Source organism: Suncus etruscus, chromosome 12 (assembly GCF_024139225.1).
Source record: "Suncus etruscus isolate mSunEtr1 chromosome 12, mSunEtr1.pri.cur, whole genome shotgun sequence".
NCBI classification, from domain to species: Eukaryota; Metazoa; Chordata; class Mammalia; order Eulipotyphla; family Soricidae; genus Suncus; species Suncus etruscus.
The window spans coordinates 30,739,696-30,749,963 of NC_064859.1; positions in this window are offsets into that span (position 1 = coordinate 30,739,696).

Here is a 10,268-nt window from a genome sequence, read left to right on the forward strand (position 1 = left end):
GAGCAGAGGGGAGGGCGAGCGATGCAGCCCCGGGGGCTCGCTGCCTTCTGCCGCGGAGGAGCCGGAGAGGTTGCCGAGCTCAGAGGGCCGCGCGCCTGCCTGGCCGCCCAGGGTGGCATTTAAAGGCCGCCCAGGCCCGGCTCGGGAACCGGGAACAGGGCGGGGACCCGGCGGTGGAGCTGCCGGGGCTTGCTCAGCTGGCCCTGCCCCTTGGCCATGGGACGGTGGCAGGGCCCGGCCACGTCTGGGGCGTCGGGAGGCTGGAGGCTGGAGCCTGGAGGGCAGGGTGGGGCCGGGCCCTAGGGGAGTCGGGGGGCAAGCGCCTGGCGGGTCATAGGTGCTTGTGACACCCCCTCTTTTCTTCCAGCCCGCCTCCCCTCCCGCCGCTGCTTTCTTGCGGGGAAAGTAGGGGAAGCCTGGGGGGCGAAGGTAGTATGCCTTGCCTTGGGATGGATGGCCTTTGGAACTTCCTACAATGCTGGAGACAATAAACAGTCTTCTCTAGGTTTGCACAAAGAAGTAGCTGAGCCGAAACCCAGAGGCACTGAGGACTCCCAGTAGAGATGTGTATTCTAGATAAACCACTTCCTTGAGCAAGGTTGATCAGGCAGGTCAGGGGACTTGAGGAAGGTCTGGAAGCTCCCTTGGATAGGGATCTGGTTAAGTATTTACTTTTTTTTGGTTTGGGGACCACACCCAGCAGTGCTCTGCTGAGGGCTCTGCCCTCAGGGTTCACGGCTGGTGGGCTCAGGGAATATATATGGGGTGCCTGGAAGCGAATCTAGCTTGGCCACGTGTAAAGCATGCTCCTTATCCGCTGGACTATGGTTTGGGCCCTGGGTCTAAGTCTTACCACATTGAACTGGTCACACTGCTTTCAGAGCCTCATTGGCTCCTGGTTTTTCCAAGTCAGCTTGAGGCTAGTATTTATGTACCTCACTGAAAACCTCCTGCACCCCTTTCTAAACCTAAAACACTGATTTCTATAATATGGCCTTTTCAAATTGGGATAGTGATGTAATGTCGTAGATAAAGCTGTATCAACATCCTCTTCATTAGGTGACATCTTGGCTTCCACATTCTAGATGTTCAAGGTGTGAATCACCCCCATGTTTTGCACTAATTAAGCAAAGAGCATGTGCGACCTACTGTACACCTTTTCCATCCCCCACAGTTCTCTTCCAGCCCAGGCTCTGAAGCCTGGCACATTGCTGTGGCTCTTGGGTCTCAGCTTTTCCCTTTATGGACCAAAGCTAATCGTGAAGATAGCAGTCTAAGAGAATTAACACACACCTGCCTGTAAATCGAGGTCAATTCCTTCCTGTGTGGATTAAAGACTGAACACAGTTTAGTTGTAGTTTACATTTTTGCTCTGTGTGCCATTCTTAGTTCAAATTCACACCCAAAGCACTAGGCAATCCCAGGAAATTATTGAGTTTTTGGTGCACACTTCAATATATTGATGTTTGAATGTGGTATTGGCAAACACTGTAGTGTTCTTTGTCCTTAGCTTGAACTAACAGTGACACCATGCACGAGTGAAGGCTCAACTCTTGACTCTGTAGTGGATAAACTGGATTACCCTGGACAACTAGTTAAATATACCTCAGTTTCTTTACTTTTTAAAAAATGTTGTTTTTTTGGGGGGGGGGGACACCTGGTGATGCTCAGGATTTACTCCTGGCTGTGTGCTCAGAAATTATTCCTGACTCGAGGGACCATATGGGACTCTGGGGATTGAACGAAGGTTCGTTCTGGGTCGGCTGCATGCAAAGCAAACGTCCTACCACTGTGCTATTGTTCCAGCTCGTTTTTAAAATTTTAAATTAAAATTTTTTTTCTCCACGTTGGTGATGCTCAGGGATGTCTCCTGACTCTGCACTCAGGATCACTCCTTGCAGTGCTTGGGAGATCATATGAGATGCTGGGACTAAACTCAGGTCCGCCATATGCAAGGTAAGCGCGTTATGCGTGGTACTGTTTCTCTGGTCCCTATGCTTTAGTTTCTTTGTAAACTAGAGATGACTGCAAAGATGATGAAAATAGAGCTTATGTTGGGTTATTGAGAAGATTAGGTGAATGGGTTCATGTACTTTCCTTAGAACAGTACCTAGTAAAAAAGTGCTTCCTCTGTAATAATAGCTAGTGTTTGCTCTGTACCTGGGGATCTTGCAGGAACTTTTCCTGTTGAGTTTATATTCTAGTTGAGAAAATGGGGGGTCATGGGAAAAAGAGAGGAAATATCTGGAAAAAAAGGAGGCTCTTCAAGCTGAAATTGAAGTTTGTGAACTAAGCATTGGGTGTAGTGAATGATAAGATGAGCAATGAAAATAAAATTAGGAGCTGCTAGACCAGGAGAGGATTGGCTTTTAATAGGAAGAGCTGGAAAGATATTGTCCTCTTTTGATTAAAGACTCAACATAGTTCATCTCATGCTTGCTGTAGGTGGAGAGATGGGGTTGGGGAGCTAATGTGCATTAGGGAAAAAATACTATCTGGAACCTAAAACAGCACAAAGACTAGAAGACTTGAGGATCTATCTGAGGGAGACCTGGGAAAAACATTGAGATTCAGAATTTCAGGCCCAGAGTATGACTGTATACCCTGGGAAGAGAGGCTTCTTTGCTAAGGTTATAAAAAGCCAGAATCTGGAAACAACCCAGATACCCGACAACAGATGAGTGGCTAAAGAAACTGTGATACATCTACACAGTGGAATAATATGCAGCCGTCGAAGAGATGAAGTCATGAAATTTTCCTATACATAGGTGGACATGGAAACTATTATGCTGAGTGAGGGAGATAAACAGAGGGAGAGAGATAGACACAGAATAGTTTCACTCATTTATGAGTTTTCAGAAAAAGAAAAGACATTATTATAATAATGAGACAATAGAAGCGAGGGCTGAAAGGACCAGCTCATGCTATAAATCTTACCACAAAGGGTGGTGAATTCAGTTAGAGAAATAACTACACTGAGAACTATCATGACAATGGTAGTGAGTGAGAGAAATAGAATGCTTATCTGGAATACAGACAGGGGGTTGGGGAGGAGGGAAATGGGGTGCATTGGTGGTGGGAATGTTGCACTAGTGAAGGGGGGTGTTCTTTTTTTATAACTGAAACACAACTACAAACATGTTTGTAATCATTATGCTTAAATAAAGATATTAATTTAAAAAAGAACATAGGTGTGGTTTGATGAATGTCTTGTGGGGCCTTGCATCCTAAGATTTGTGCTATGTAGATGCTCATAAACAACATCAATCTAGATTTCCACAAGCCCTTTCCCAGGTGTTTGAGTTGGGTTGAGAGTGAAGCTATAGATTCCATTCTCAAGGTTACTGCATCTCTCCCCATTTCATATAAGTCACCCTGGGAACCCTACATATATCAATGGGTGTTGTGTCCTTCCCTGGCAACATGGTATACTTGCTTCCTCTGCCTCCTGTGTGAATAGACTTTTGTGCAGAGGGTAGGAGGCAGGAGAGAATGTAGAAACAGGATTTTGGAGGCTCTGGCACAAATCCAGGCAATGTTGGCTCAGAATGAGGTGAGTGAGTGATAAAGATGTGAGAAGCCCTTGTCTTTGACAGTTCAGATACACTTCTGCGCCCCCCCCCCCTTTCTTCACCTGCAGCGTTAAGGAGTTGTACTCATTCTTCACTTCTTAGCTCCTAAAAAGTTCTTCAATTCCTGAAAAGCTACACAAGTATATAAATTGAGATGGCTTTGAGAATAAGTACTGTGAATGAAAATAATCTTGGGCTGAAACTTTGAATGAGTGGTTTTGGAGAATAAAGAATAACTCTTTGATTTCTAAGTGGAGTTGAAGATACCAGATCACTGAAGATGAGATTTTTACATTTTAGAAACATAAAACTAAGAAGGTATGGAAACTTCCCAGAACATTTTAACATGTTAAAATCCCTTTTAGTCACAATGTACTCAGATCTTTTTTAGTCTACAGAATGGCCCACTCTGAATATGGAGACCAGGGAGAAAGTCTAAGTGAACTTTTGTTAGTTAATCTGGAGCAGAATCTAAATACTTCTTACTTAAAAAAAAATCATTAGTGGAGCCGGAGAGATACCAAGGAGGTAAGGTGTTTACCTTGCATGCAGAAGGATGGTGGTTTGAATCCTGGTATCCTATATGGTCCCCTGAGCCTGCCAGGAGCAATTTCTAAGCTTAGAGCCAGGAGTAACCCCTGAGTGCTGCCCGGTGTGACCAAAAACCAAAAACCAAAAAAAAAAAAAAATCATTAGTAAATTAATGACTTACAGCATTTAAATGTTTTCCCCCCCTTGTATAGTGAAGGATAGGTAAACTTTCCTCTGTGCTTTACAAATTTTTAGGTCACAAATAGATTAAACAAGATGAACTTTTCATAAAATGCTACAGTAAATTTCAGATAAACTGCTTTACTATTGCAAGCTACTGAAAATGTTAAAGCAAAAGAAGAAAAAGAGCAGTCTCAATTAAATATATTTTTCAAGATAGAATTTGCTAACTGGTCTTTCCAGATAAAATGATCCTTTTCTTCTTCCCATTTAACATGTCTTATTTAAGTGTATACATACATTTACAGAATTTCAGTTCTTGGCAGAATACAGCATCGAGGTTCGTTCAGTAACACAGCATAATGCTATGTGCTAAATCCCAGGTGTTAAGAGATATTTGAGTGTATATGTCTTGTCCTGGGGAGCTGCATCTTACTCTGAGGGAGCAGTGGCAAACAGAGTTGTAAGGAAGCTTGTTGGTCTGAGAACTATTTTCTGGCAGATTTCTCAAGGAGATGGCACTTCATGAAACTGGACCAAACAAATTAAGAGTTGAAGTTAATATTAGAAACCAAAAAGGGCCAGAGAGATGGCATGGAAGCAGGGCATTTGCCTTTCATGCAGAAGGACAGTGGTTCGAATCCCGACATCCTATGTGGTCCCCCAAGTCTGCCAGGAGCGATTTCTGAATATAGAGCCAGGAGTAACCCCCTGAGCAGTGCCGGGTGTGACCAAAAAAAAAAAAAAAAAAAAAAAAAAAAAAAAACACAAAACCAACCAAACAAAAAAGAAATAATAAAAAAAACTTGGGTTGGAGAGATAGGACAGAGGGTAGGGCACTTGCCTTGCTCATGGCTGACCTAGGTTTGATCCCCAGCATTTCAAATGGTCATCCAAGCCCACCAGGAGTGATTCCTGAGTGCAGAATCAGGAATAACCCCTGAACACCTCCAGGTGTGAACTCAAAACAATTTAAAACAAACAAACAGGGCCAGAGAGATAGCATGGAGGTAAGGCATTTGCCTTGCATGCAGAAAGACGGTGATTCGAATCTTGGTATTCCATATGGTTCCCCAAGCCTGCCAGGGGCAATTTCTGAGCATAGAGCCAGGAGTAGCCCCTGAGTGTTGCTGGGTGTGACCCCCCCAAAAAAACAAAAAAAATTAAAAAATAAAAAACAACAAACAAACAAACAAGCAAAAAAGCCAACCTTGGCTGGTTAGGGATAATTGGAAATGTCTCTAATCCCCTTTCCTAAAGGAAAGGCTAGAAACTTTAATACAATTTTTTTTTTGTAGTTCTTTGTTTTGTTTGTTTTTTGTGATGCTTAGCGATATAGCTGGAGTCCTCACTGGATATTTGACACTTCTTTTGGTACTGGTGGAGTGTTTCACCTTCTTTTTCTCCTTCATCTCTCAAATAGATGATGAGAGCCTCTAGAAGGATTCTGCCCATTTTCGGTGTATTAGACTCTTACCCCAGTTTATTACTTTTCTCTTTTTCAAACAAAACCATGCAACTTGAACTAGCTAGTCCTGCCTCCAGTTAGAGGGGGAAATAAGGGAGGCATCAAGACCAAACAGGTGCAAAACTACTAAGTAGTAGGTTAGATACAGAGAGGACCACATATTCTAGCCTGGGGGTGAGGGAAGAGGAAATGGGAGGTAGGACAAAAACGGAGGTGTAGGGAGGACAATTTGGTGATGGGAATCCCCCCTGATTTTATGTAAATATGTACCTAAAATATTATTGTCAACAATATGTAAGCCACTATGATCAAAATAAAAATTATATTAAAAATAAAAAATAAAAACAAACAAACAAACAAGCAAAAAAGCCAACCTTGGCTGGTTAGGGATAATTGGAAATGTCTCTAATCCCCTTTCCTAAAGGAAAGGCTAGAAACTTTAATACAATTTTTTTTTTTTTGTAGTTCTTTGAAAGTATGCCACAGGAGATCAGCTTCAGAGTGGAGTTACTGGTCACTGTGACACCCACCAGCATGTAATCCACTCATCCTAAAAATGTACTTCCCTGTTTTCTTTCTCTGTATAAATACCCTTGTGACCATGCAGGCAAGTCATCTGCTTTGAGGATGTGAATCTTACCATCTGCCAACCAGTGTGCATCTTGCCAGCACATATCTTTCTTTTCTTTTTCCATTTTGGTGTTTGGGCCACACCCAGTGGTGCTCAGGGGGCTAATCCTGACTCTCTGCTCAGGAATAACCCCTGGTGGTAGTCATATGTGCTAACTATGTGGTATCAGGGATTCAGACTGAGGTCAGCCACAGGCAAGGCCAGCGCCTTTATCTGCTGTACTACACTCATCCTTATATTTTAGAAAACGACATTTTTCAGAAATGACATTCTCTTTATCAAAGGGAGCTAACCGATGCATTATTATAAGCCAGTAGCATCTTGGGATAGCCCAAGTTCTGAGAACCACAAACCATTTTCATCTATTGACAGATGCCTCAGGGGAGATGGTTGAGAAACAGGTCTGGATGATGCTATAAGATTCCTATTATTTGCATTTATGAATACTATAAAATTTATCTAATCTAATCTCGAGTAAAATTCACAAAGGAGAAACACCTTCCCTTTTATTTGGAAAGTCATTGCTTCCTCACTCTTCTTCAAGAGTATTTCCCAAATGGGTCTACCAAGATCTCCCACATGCAGAAGGCCTGAGAGATCCCTGTGGAAGTGGCTGCAGTTCAAAGTGGCAAGGTTCTATTGAGAGCTCTGGTGAATTTTGCATCATGTCCCACTGTATTGCCATGTTTAATTTATTTTAATATTTTATTTTATTTGAGAGTGGGTTGGGGCTCCCAAACAGTAGGGAGTGTGCACCAGGGCCACTCCCTAGCACAGGGGTGGGAAACACGCGGCTCTCGAGCCGCATGCGGCTCCCGGCCAAAATGAATGCGGCTCTTTGCCTCTTATGATTTTGTATACTGTAACTCTTTGCCAAATTTGGATTTTGTTCTGCTGCTTCTGAGGAGGGACCTCTGAGGAGAGATCTCCGAGCTGCGTCCTCCCGTCTCTCATCCCTCGGAAACAACTGCACATGCCAGCGAGCAGGGGACCCGTGTGTCACATGTTGGGTCCCATCTGGCCGTGAGTTCTTAGTGTAGAGGACGCAGCACACCCTCACCATCACTGCAGGATTTTGAGCCTCACTCCAAATGGCAAAATGCAATATGTGTTTCATAGATTATTGTTAAATTATATGCTTTTGTGTGAGTGTTTGTCTGTTTTGGCAGGTCACTGCGTGGAGTAGCTCTCTGACTCTCACAGTTTAAAATTTTGGCTCTTTGTGTCGAACTTGTTCGCCATCCCTGTCCTATCTGCTATGTTATCTCTGCAGCTTCTCCCCAGCATTTTTTGACAAATTGGGCTGGACAGCAATGGTCAAGCTTAGCCCTGTACCATATTCGTTTGTATGGAATGTGATATACTTCCACACTGTAAAGAGAATGAAAATGACAGCATCCTAAAAATGTGCCAAATGACTCCCTGCCTTTGCAGGGTGCTGGTAGCCACTTTGAAGACTCAGACACTACAGTTTCATAGGCCACTCAGGCTTCCAAGACCTTATGATAATTTTTATTTTATTTTAGTTTTGGGGACTGTGAAGGCAAACCTGATGTTATTTAAACTATGATGTATTGTAGCACTAAGTACAATAGCTAAGATGGTTCCCCAATAGCTAATCAACGTAGATGTTCAACAACGGGTGAATTAATTATGAAGATGTGTTTGTGTTTGTTTGTTTGTGTGTGTGTGTGTGTGTGTGTGTAGTTATAATGGACTACTACCCAGCTACAGTGTAGTATTTGATGAACAATGCAGTCATGCAATTCACTGTAACATGGATGAAACTACAAGATGTTAAATCAAGTAAGCCAGAAGAAGAAGGATAAATACAGGTCAATATCATTTATATATGGTATTTAGAATAACTGCATAAAGAAATGCAATATTTTGGGGGGGGATTGCCTAAATCATCCTTGGCCCCAGACTATAGTGAGGAAGTGAAAGGAAATAGAGGGGGGAAAGATGAGAAATAACAGGCAGTGGTCAAGGGAATTGATGTATATCAGTGGTCAAGGAAGACAAAACTAAATATCCAAATCACAGATTCAACAACATTGAAATGAGTCTCAAACTTTAATAATCAAACTTTAATAGATGCCTTCCAATATGGCAGGCTGAGAGGGGGAGGTATAGGAAGGAACCTGGAAATACTTGTAGTGGGAGGTTGACGCTGGTGGGGTTAGTGTTGGAATATTGTATATCTACAATTCAAATGTGAATAACTTGTAAATCACAGTGCTTTAATTAAAAAACAATTTTTAAATTCAAATAAGGGCTAGAGCAATACTATAGTGGGGAGGGTGTTTGCCTTCCATTCTGCTGATCCTGGGTTCAATCCTTGGAATCACATATGGTCCCCTGAGCATTATCAGGAGTGATTCCCGAGTGTAGAGCAGGAGTAACCCCTGAGCACCACCGGGTGTGACCCTATACATTCCCAAATACAAATAAACTAGAGAATAATTAAGTTAGAAAAAACAACAAAAACAACAACAATCTGATGGTGTTTAAGATTTGCTCAGGGATTACTCCTAGTGGTACTCAGGGAACATATGTGGTGTTGGGGATCAAACTTGCACTAGGTACGTGCAAGGCTAAGACCTTCACCCCAGGTTCTCCCATGAGTTTTTTCCAAACTAGTTTCTGAACTCATGGTAAATACTCATGGAAATAGCCAACTATACAAACTCAACATTGTTATTTTTTCTGCTTAGGGGTTATTCCTAGCTCAGGGTTTATTCTGTGCTCAGGGGACCATATGTGATTCCCTATAGCTCAGATGCCTAGGATTGAACCCAGGTTGGCATCGTGCAAGGCAAGCACCCTACCTGCTTTGCTATTATTCTGACCCCTTTCTCTTTAAAAAAAAAAAACCTTGTTTAGGTAGGAGAACAAACATCCGTATTTTTAAGTATTAAAATACATAATTTAAGTTCGTAATTGTATTAGGAACTGTGGTCATGGATATCAAATAATAAGTTTAGACACTCAGAGAATTTGTGTCCTACCAAAGTAATTAGAGGATAACCATAGAACTTGGCAACCAGTGGCGGTTCCTAACATTTCATTATTTTCAGATTATTTATGAGAAAATGAGAGCAAGCCTCCTGCTCTGTTTTAATTACTTAGCACAAAAAGGATTGATTGCAGAGAATGTCCATGCTGAAGAGGCCAATAATGAGCCTATTCCCAGGAGGAGTTCAGGCTCAGAAGTGAACCCCTGAGTTCTGTCAACCAAGACCCGCACCCCATGAGCCTTTCCATGGCTTTGAGCAATCCTTACTGAAGAGAATCCCTCCCTAGAAATTCTTCCTCTTGGGAAAGAGAGAAAACTACACACACACACACACACACACACACACACACACACACACACACACACACACACACACAAACAAAAACAAAAATGAGCTTGCTTTCAGCCTTTGGAGCTAGAAGCATGAATGAAAGATATTTTAAGATTTGTTTGGTTTTTTTTTCCATATTTGTGTGTAGACTTAAAGCCAAGGATTGCTTCTGTGCTCCCCCTTCCTGGCCTTGACCATGCCAAGAGGTGAATCTATGCTGCAGCCAGACTTTTGCCAATGAGGAATATGCCAGGTCTGTGCCCCAAGTGTCATTTCACTCTTCTCATTGTACTTGAAATTTCTGTTTTCTTTTGTTGGTTAGTAGTCATCTTTTATTTTATTGCCTCTGTGATTATATTCTCTTGTTGTCAAGGCCATAAAGGGTTTCTTAGTTGTGGAGTTTCATGGAAACTTGCTTGGCTGGGCTGGGTGAAAGAAGACCAAGCTTCAGATTTAGCAGGCATTTGGAAATCCTGACTAATGGAGAGGAAAACACAGAGGCAGGCTGCCAGGTGGTTTCTTGCATTTTAGGGATG